Below are 10,432 nucleotides of genomic sequence, written 5' to 3'. Positions count from 1 at the left end.
TGTTTTACTATATAAAATGACATGAAACTTTTACAATAGTCTTTTAGTAACCTTAGTAAAGCACTGTAAATTTTTGAGAATTTATAAAGTACATCTGGTATATGTTTATTATTTAACCTAAATATCTAAATAAAATAATAAAGGCATTTAAATAAATAGTTTAGGGTTGACCATTAGGTTTTCTTGAGTGTATTTGGTATGCTTAAACTGTTGGTAGACTTTGTGTTGTCAAACTTTGAATGATTACATGAAGTAGAAGTATTGTTGCTTTAAAATGCAAATTTGAAAGGATTCCGGACAGATTCTGTAGTTTGATAAATTTCATGATAGGGATGATGTTTGCTGTAAAAATGGTTAATAACAAAGTTGTAGATAATTTGATAAGCTTTCTAGAAAGTTCAGGATCACTGCATTTGGATTAGTAGAACTCTAGTTATGAGTAAAACAAGTAGCTGTTATTTTGTGATATAGTAGATGTATTGTGGAAGTAGTTAATTAAATGATCGAGAAGAGATATGCACCTACTCAATAAACATGATGCAATTGTTAACATCATGCTGTTACGAATACTTATATGAATGCATTCATCATGTGTCATCATGCTACACTTGTTAACATAGATGCATTCACGATATCTTATGCCATATTCATGCATCTAGGATTGGAGGAAGAAATAACGTTGCTGGACTTCAAAGAAGCAGAGGAAGGGGACCAGCAGGAGAATCCTCAAGTTGCAGCTCCCGAAGGTATGGAGCAGAATCCTAAAGAGCTTCCGGAGTGTCCTGACCACTGCCCTACTTCCTTTCTATGAGGCAAGCCCCAGAGCATTTTAAGTCTCCTAATATTTTGCAAATGATTACTTAAGTACTTATGATTGATGCATTAGGTTATAAGAGTTGAATGGAACCACTTGATGCATATACATTCCTTGTCCAGATATTACACCTTTAACCGGTATAGGTCTAGGATCGAATATATGCTTAGCCATGATTAGACCGGTAGAAGTCGGGTGATGTCCTATCACCTGCGAGATATAGGTGGATACCAGATCACGGTTGGCTATATTTGCTATCGTGGAACAGAACCATGGGGTAAAAGAAAATCGAAACCGAGTGGGATGTCGATAGAGAAGCAACAAGACATGGAGGTCTTGGGTGTGGATCTATCCCTGTCTGTGTCGATTAAGGACCATACCGTTGTTGGCGCTTCTAACAAGATTGAACGCATGCCTCTCACTTAGCTGGCTGGATAACTCGTTCTGACCGTGAAGCCGAGTAATTCAACTCAGGCTAGGACCCATTTTGTTGTGCGCTCCTTGTGGGGGGGGCGATCAGACTGAGTCTAAGGGCAGGCTAGGCCTAAACATCCTGGCATCTGGTGTCCTAGATTGTGCGGTGCAGTACGGACCCGCAAAATATAGACCTAAGTTGTACCAAAGGTGACCTAAGGCTGCCTTCACGCGGTATGCCTGGGTTTGTGTTAGGAATAAATTCCTAGCTAGTTAAAATCGATTCGAATCGCCGTCTCTCCCGGATAGTGAGAAACTTGGCTAGTCCCAACATCGTAGTAACTGTGTTATGGAACATGATGGTTCGAATGAATATGGAAGTACAATACCTGCTATGGTTACTATTGTATGCTTTTAAATGATATACCACATGTTTGGCACAGGATAGTTGCTAATCTAGAAATGGACAATTGCCTTTATGCAAAATGTTGTCGAGTTACATCCAATTATACAGCCTTGTATAATCCTTGGAGTCATTTTATTTCTGGTTCATGATGGGTAAGTCTAGCTGAGTACCTTCTCGTACTCAGGGTTTTATTTTCCCATTGTTGCAGATGGCACTGTGTATCATGGTTATTGCAAGAGTTGCTTCTATCCCGCCGTGGATGAGGAGTAAGCCTTGGGCAGGCTTCTTTATTAATCCCTATCTTTGCTTTTGTGGACCATGATCCTACTTGGCACTGTATCAAACTATGTTGGAAACTTTATTTTCGAACTTAATTGCTTCCGCTTTATCTATCAAACTTGGTTTGTAATAACTTTTATTCGTACTCTAATGATGAAATGTATCTGTGAACTTTATGTAATATGTGGCATGTATGTTGAATCATGTACGATATTGGTTGTTGTAAATCGTTTATCAAGACCCGTCGTGGTACTCGACAGACTACCGGGTTTATATGGGTTCAAGTATGATAGTGCGACCGCTTGTGGGCTGCCATTATACTTGTACTCTTATAAATTGGTCGGTTCTACAACAAGATCCCTGGCCCTTCTGGACTTGACCACGATGTTGTCCACATAGGCCTTGACGGTTCGCCCGATGTGCTCGCCAAAGACCTAGGTCATGCACCGCTGGTATGTGGCCCCTGTGTTTCTAAGGCCGAAAGGCATAGTCACATAGTAGTACATACCGAATGGAGTGATGAAAGAAGTCGCGAGCTGGTCGGACTCTTTCATCTTGATTTGATGGTAACCGGAATACGCATCAAGGAAAGACAGGGTCTCACATCCCACAGTGGAGTCAACGATTTGATTGATTCGAGGTAATGGGAAGGGGACTTTCGAACAGGCTTTATTCAAACTGGTGTAGTCTACACACATCCTCCACTTCCCATTTTTCTTCTTGACTAACATAGGGTTAGCCAACCACTCTAGATGGGATACTTCCTTGATGAATCCAGCCGCCAAGAGTTTCTGCACTTCCTCGCCGATGGTCCTTCATTTTTCTTCGTCGAATCAGCACAGGCGCTGCTTCACCGGTCTAGAGCCGGCCCGAATGTCCAAGGCATGCTCGGTGACCTCCCTCGGTATGCCCGGCATGTCCGAGGGACTCCATGCGAACATATCGGCATTCATGCAGAGAAAGTCGATGAGCACGGCTTCCTATTTGACGTCGAGGGTGGCGCTGATCCTTAGTGCCCGGTCATCGGGGCAGGCGGGGTCGATTGGGATGAGTTTGATGGCCTCCACGGGCTCGAAAGTCCTGGCATGATGCTTGGGCTAGGGCAACTGGCTGCCGAGTCGGTCGAGGTCAGCAATGAGGGTCTTGGCCTCTACAAGAGCCTCGGTGTACTCGATGCACTCAACGTCATAGTTATATGCATGCTCGTACATTGACTCAATCATGATGACACCGTTGGGACTCGGCACCTTGAGCTTGAGATAGGTGTAGTTGGGGACCGCCATGAACTTGGCATAGCACGGCCACCCTAGTATAGCATGGTAGGTTCCCATGAATCCAACCACCTCGAAGGTAAGGACCTCCTTGCGGTAGTTGGAGGGGGTGCCGAAGCAAACGGGAAGGTCGATGCGCCCCAGGGGTCGCGTGCGTTTCCCCAGCACGATGCCGTGGAAAGGCGCGGCGTCACCCTAGAGCCGCGACTGGTCAAGATCCAGGAGCTCTAGGGTGTTGGCGTAGAGGATGTTGAGGCCACTGCCTCCGTCCATCAACACCTTGGTGAGTCAGGTGTTGCTGATGATTGGTTCGACAACGAGTGGGTACTGCTCGAGATTCGAGACATGGTTGGGGTGGTCATCCTGATCAAAGGTGATCACCTCCCGAGACCAGTCGAGGTATCAAGGAGTGGCCACCTTAACCGAGAAGACCTCTCAGCGTTCCCTCTTTCACTGGCGCACCATAAGGCACACCGAGGGTCCGCCAAAGATCATGAAGGCATTGTGTACCTCGGGGAACTTGTCGTCCTTGTCATCATCTTGGTCATCGGCACCCCTCTTCTTGGCATCGTCGTTGGGGAGCCCAAGCTTGGCATAGTAACGCCGGAGCATGGTGCAATCCTCGAGGGCGTGCCTCACCGGGCCCTGGTGGTAAGGGCAGGGCCTCTTCAGCATGTCATCAAAGAGCCTAGGGCCCCTGGGGCCTCAGGGATTCTTACGCTCCATGGCTGTGACTAGATCGGCCTCGAGGATCTCCTGCTTCTCCTGGTGACCCTTTTTCTTTTTCTTGGGGAGGTGGGGAGCCGAGGCCTCGGTGGCCTCATCCCTCTACTTCCCCTTGGTGTCGTTGTCGGGGAAGATGGCCCCAACTGCCTCTTTACTCGAGGCGAAGCTTGTGGCGATGTTGAGGAGTGCGGTAGCCAATCTTGGCATGTTCTGGCCTAACTCTTGGACCAAGTCTCGGTAGGTGGTGCCAGAGAGGAAAGCCTGGACGATTTCCGAGTCGCCGACGCTGGGCAACTCGGTGCACTGTTTGGAGAAGCGCCAGATGAAGTCTTGGAGAGACTTGTCTAGTTTCTGGTGACAGCTCTTAAGGTCCCAGGAGTTTCCAGGGCGCACGTATGTGCCCTGGAAATTCCCGACGAAGACCCTGACCAAGTCGTGCCAGTCGTGGATCTGTGAGGGAGGGAGGTGTTCGAGCCAGGCTCGCGCCGAGTCTGACAAGAGCAAGGGGAGGTTGCGAATGATGAGCAGGTCATCGTCCGTGCCTCCTAGCTGATAAGCCAGGCGGTAATCGGCCAACCAAAGCTTGGGGTTGGTTTCACCGCTATACTTTGTGAGGTTGGCCGATTGCCAAAACCGGGCTGGGAAATGAGCAGCGTGGATGGCCCTGCTAAAGACTCGAGGGCCAGGCGGTTTAGGAGAAGGACTACGGTCCTCCTCACTATCATAACAGCCACCTCGGTGTGGATGGTAGCCCCAGGCAGGCCCCTCATTATCATGGCATCGTCGCCTGCTAACTACCTCATGGTCACCCTACACCTCGCATCGGTTGCCGAGGAAGTCGAGCAGCAAGGGGACCCTGTGGGCTATCGGTGCCCGAGCAGGCTCAAGATGAATCGAGGCCTCCCTATCCTACCAAGGTGGTGCCATGGGAAGGTCCGAGGTGCCCCTGTGCCATCGGGAGGCGGAACTCTTGGCTTGCTGCACCACGGTAGTCTTGAGGAGATCCTGAAGCTCACCGCGGACCCGTCGCCCCTCCGTGGTAGAAGGCTCGGGCATCGTGCAGACTAGCATCGCTGCAGCCGTGATGTTCTGGCTAGCGCAATTGAAGATTGGGGGTTGCTCACTCCCTTCGTCATCGTGGATACGGTGGTGGACATCGCGGGCCCTCCGTCAGGCTCCTTCACCATCGCCACGACCTCGCTGCTCTTGCTCGAGAGTGTCTTGAAGCTGCTGTAGGAGGAGTCAGTCTTGTTCGACCTTGGCCTAGAGCTCATGAAGCTATTCTAGGTCTGGGCATTGAGGTTGTGCGGGGGCAAGGTTTCCGTTCCATGCTACCGGTGGGACAACACGTGGAGGTGTGGCTGCGCCTACTCCTTGGTGAAGCGAGGAACGGTTGCCTACCCCCTCGTCCTCCTCGCTCGCCCTCGGCATCCCGAGCCCGATGTGGAAACACTCACGAGTGGGGTCATAAGTGCCTTCGTCGTCAGAGTCAGAGTAGCCGAAGCAGTAGTCACTCATGGCCAAGGAGCGGCGCATGGCTTTGGGGTCGCAGAGTCTAGAGAAATCTGCTCCGGCCCACGCCTCATCCTCCTCCGAGGAGTCAGCGTGGGTGTGGGTTGAAGCTATGGTGTCGAAGTCGAGGGTGAAGTGCTGGCGGCGTCCTGAGGGATCCGCATGAGCAGAAGCATAGGCGTAAGCGTAGGAGGCGGCGACATTTCTCAACCCGAAGGGGTACGGGGATGGTGCCATCACCGGGCTCCACTCTGTCGGAGTTGGCTCCTCAGGAAGTGGTGGGGCAGAGCTTGATGATGGGGCATCACCGCACGCCGTCGGTGTTTTTCCCTTGTCCAGGTTTAGGCTAGACAGGTCCCCAACCAGGGACCTTGTGTCAACAGCTGAGCGTGGGGTACCGGCGGGGCATGGCGCGTCACCCTAGGTTTGTGCAGTGTTGGGGTGGTCCTGTCCGTGTCGTGCTTGGTGGGCGTGACGGGGGTGGTGGCCCTGGCACCGCCTGCGCCTGGGTTGCCGATGTGTGATGTTGTCGTCGGTCGGTGGGGCTCGGGGTGTGAGGAGTACCATGTCGTACTCAGATCCTAGAGACATGAACTCTAGGCTCCCAAACCAGATCACCATGCCTAGACGTAGTGGTCGTACGGAGTCTGCCATCCGGAACTTGTTGGGATGATGAAGCTGACACGCAGAAGCCCCTACCTAGCGTGCCAACTGTCGGTGTTTTGTACCGGCGGTTCCTCAACCAACTAGTAAATTTAAACTGCATGTTCTCGATCTCGGATGGTGATGCAAAGAGACACAAAGTTTATACTGGTTCAGGCAATGGGTGCCCTACGTCCAGTCTGAGAGATCGATCTTGTATTCTTTGCACTGAAATGCTCGTAGTAGGGGGTTACAAGCAGGGTGAGAGAGGGAGCTAGTCCTAGGTCTCTACGTGGAGCAGCATGGATTGCTTGAGATGTTGATCTCAAGCCATGAAGGAGCTTGTGTGTTCGTCTATGCGTTTGTGCGTGAGTTCATCAAGTGGGCGTAGGCCTAATCATAAGCGTCTGATTCCCCAGAAACGGCCCTGGTCCCTCCCTTTTATAGTTGAAGAGGGGACAAGGGTGATACATGCGCAAGCTACACAGCATCGTGCAAACAGAGGCGGTATGTCCGAGCCCTATAGCCTATCACTGTGGTGGCATGGTCGATGGAGTGGTCCCGTCCTCAAAGTACTGGGGCGATGTGCTGGTCACATCTGACCCTGTGCGTCGTGGGAGCTCCAGTGCTATCTTGAAGTGGGGCATGGTGGTCGACGTGCTGATCACTGTGTGTTTGACTGCGTGAGAAGCCGAGGCTCAGTTGGTGCCAAGGCCGAACCATCGTGGGAGGCTCGGCAGACGTGAATTCTGAGGTTGCTGAGACCCTAAAGTAGATTGCCAAGGTTTGGAGGGAGCAGTTGGTCCCATACGCTGATTCCAAGGCTATGGTGACCTAGACTTGACTCCCCACACCGCGTTGTTCCTGGGGCGGGGGTTAGGTGGCACAGTGTAGTGTGAGCATTGATCGTGGGCATAGCACTAGAGCACAGTGGCCGGTAACCCCTACCCCATCCTGTCCTGGACAGTATGGCATTGATGTGACCTCCCGTCTCGTCGGCCGTTCCTCAGTATCGAGCCGCCATCCGGCTGATATCGTAGGAGTAGTTGGCGCATTAATGGGACGTGACGCCTGGTCGGGGAGACTAGTCGAGGCAGAAGCGATGGGTTGTTGCCGAGCCAGTCTCGAGCGATACAGAGAATCGACATCTCATCCGAGGCTTTACGCGCGGGGCCTCGGGCGAGATAGAGAATCGGTTCCCTATCGAGGCCTCACGTGTGAGGCCTCATGCGAGACAGAGATTCCGTAGGCCATCGAGGCCTCCCGTGCGAGCCCTTGTGCAAAGCGGAGAGCCGGTGGGCTTGGACAAGGCCGGAGGTCAACCAATGGTTTACCCTTTGGCTTTGTCTTTGATAGGGTTTAAGTGATTCTTTCGGTATACGCTCGGGGTACCCCGTTTTATGGTACCCAACACTACTATGCGTAAATGCTTAGAATCTATTGCATTACATCAACATTCATAACTCACACACCAGTTTTACTTAACAAAAAAGTAGTTAGGTTACATGGTAAGTTGTTTAGCATAATTAAATTCATATAGTCTTGCAACAAAAGTGTATTGGTGTAATAATTTCATAAAGTGCACCTCATGAGCCATGCCACATCCAATGTTATCCCTCTTCTATAGACCGTTCTCCTACTCCCAGTCAACTAAAGGCTCGAGAGCATAGCCAAAATCGAGGCCATAGCACCCAAAACCTAAATGTATCACCATAAGCACATGAATGTACTCAAGATTTACTCAGAGGTAGATGATCTAGTGGTGGGGTAGGAGGAGCTCGAGCCCTCTTGAAGCCCCCCTCACCCTAGTTTTTGCTATGACTGTTTAAACATTCACTACCGGAAATACGGCAAAGCCCACAAAACACTCGGCAAAGAATTTGTCGAGTGTAACACTCGACAAACCGCACACGGTATCTATAGTACCAGCAAACGTCTCTTTGCCGAGTGTTTTCTATCGGGCACTCGGCAAATACTTTGCCGAGAGTTGAAACCAATGCTCGGCGAAAAAAGTAACGCGACGGCACAGAGACGGTCACGGCGCCTTTGCCGAGTGTCTCGGACCTAACACTCGGCAAATCTAAATTCTTTACCAAGTGTCAAATACTAGACACTCGGCAAAGACTAGCCCAGAACATACAAATGTTGGCTTCTTTGTCAAGTGTCCAGTATCTGTCACTCGGCAAACATGCCTTCTTTGTCGAGTGTCAAATCCTAGGCACTCGGCAAACCTGCCATCTTTGCCGAGTGTCAAATACTGGACACTTGGTAAAGATTGGCCCAGAACATATAAATGTTGGCTTCTTTGCCGAGTGTCACAGCGCAGACACTCGGCAAAGTAGCCATTTTAGTCCCAGAATGTACAGATTTTGGCCACATATCCTCTTTATCGAGTGTTTTTACCCTAGCAGTCGGCAAAGTGACCATATATTCCCTATTTTTATTGTTCGGTCACGTATAATGTATCCCACTCAAATAAACATTATAGGTATCACACATAGTTCACAATAAGCATCACAGGTAGTTCATATAGATATATCAACAACACATAAATGCAAATAAACTTTAGAATCACTAGTAGGTTTATTCACAACCACAAATAGTCACAAGTAGTCATAGGTAATCTACAAATGCAAATGCAAATAAAATCACAAGTAGTCACTTAGGCCATGAGTTCCACTGTGACCACGCTAGGTCATGAGGCTCATTCGATGCCGCCGATTGATTCTGCACAAAGAAGAAGAGATTGCATGTGTGAGACAAGATTGAACAACACGTATGGTCTCTCTACTGCCTAACTAGTATAACCCTTGCAACTATCAGCAATACCTTCTCAGTTACATTGTGCTCTAGTATGATTGCTTAAGTACTAGTTGGTAACAAACATATAGCATTAGTCATTAAGTTTCTAGTGTCTAGGCATCTTTGTAAGATTGATTCTGTATAAACTAGAAACGGTGATTATAAGGTTGTAAAGTGACTCACAGTGCCTGAAACAGTATTTGGAGCAGGTTGAGGAGGGACTGGAACTGGTGGCGAAGGTTGACCGATTGCAGCGTAAACACCCCTCATATATTCAAACATCTACAGCCGCTCTACCTCCATCCTCTGCCGCTCTACCTCGACCCTCTACCGCTCTGCCTCCATCTTCGCCTCTAGCTCCTCCCGGCGCCTCATTTCTTGTTCCAGCTGAGCCTACAATATTTCATCCTAATGTTACAATGCAATGCAAAAGTATGTAAAAATCAATGAACAATGAATAAAACAAAAATAACCTAGAGTGTGTTCATCTGGAACCATGTAGAGTCTAGCCGTGGGCGTATCACCGGGCTAGAACAAGTGCTCCATGCTCGAATCCGGGAGAGAGTGGGAGTACTGGCCGTGTTGATTGTGTCGTCGCCAATCTAGAACCGGTCATGCTTCTTGCCTCCTTCCCCCCTCATGACCACTTCTCCATCAAGGTCATGGGCGCATGGACCACCCTTGACATCGATGTGTATCCATTGAGGCAGATGTGGATGGACTCATTACTATACACCGAGGGCGGGTCCTCCGAGTTGTAGACGACGTCGGCCGTCGCCTTGCCCTTATGGGCCAAAACATATGCCATGAATTGGGAGCAAGGCTCACCACCATGTGCCGCCGACTGCAAAAAATCAATATGATTAGAAATTATGCAGAGATGAGTGTTAGAATAAAGAAATAAATTCGCGTACCCATCTAGCCGCATATTCCCAAAGGTTGAGGTTGCCTTGATGGTGTGGTGCACCTGACATCAGCAAACGCTGCTCTCAGCAAGCATTGTGATTCTCCTCCCACGCGGGGTCACACCACCTGTCCACCATCTAGGCCTAGCTCTGCAGATCGTAGGCGCACCACCATGGAGGCACCTACGTCATCAAGTATATGACATATAAGAAGATGAAATTAAGCATAATTAATCTTAGAAACAATAAGTATTAATGTTCTATATTTACCTTCAGGTATTATTCCAAGGTCAAACTCATGGTTCTTGTCGTACTTTTAGGGAGCCTCACTTTAAGAATTTCCATGTGGTATCGGATCATGGCCTAGATGCGCGCCTCATAGTGCATGTCCTTGATGAGTTTCTTGGCGTCTTTCTTAGCCACAACATCCGCCTTGGCCTCGTATCCCTCCTCGCATCTAAAGAAATCATGCATATAGACGCGATGTATCCAGTCTTTATTTCAAGAATGTCCAATCAATGCGATGTATTGCGTAATGTAGTGCGATAAAGACTTACCCAAAGCTTGGCCTTGACACGCTATGCCTTATCAACGAATACCCTGCCATTCGATCAGGGGCGGCGGGGACAGCGGCATAGTGGGCCCATGTGTAGGCTGGCTC

Source organism: Miscanthus floridulus, chromosome 19, assembly GCF_019320115.1.
Source record: "Miscanthus floridulus cultivar M001 chromosome 19, ASM1932011v1, whole genome shotgun sequence".
Lineage (NCBI taxonomy): Eukaryota > Viridiplantae > Streptophyta > Magnoliopsida > Poales > Poaceae > Miscanthus > Miscanthus floridulus.
The sequence above is the reverse complement of the archived record's forward strand: the minus strand, read 5'-3'. Positions refer to the sequence as shown.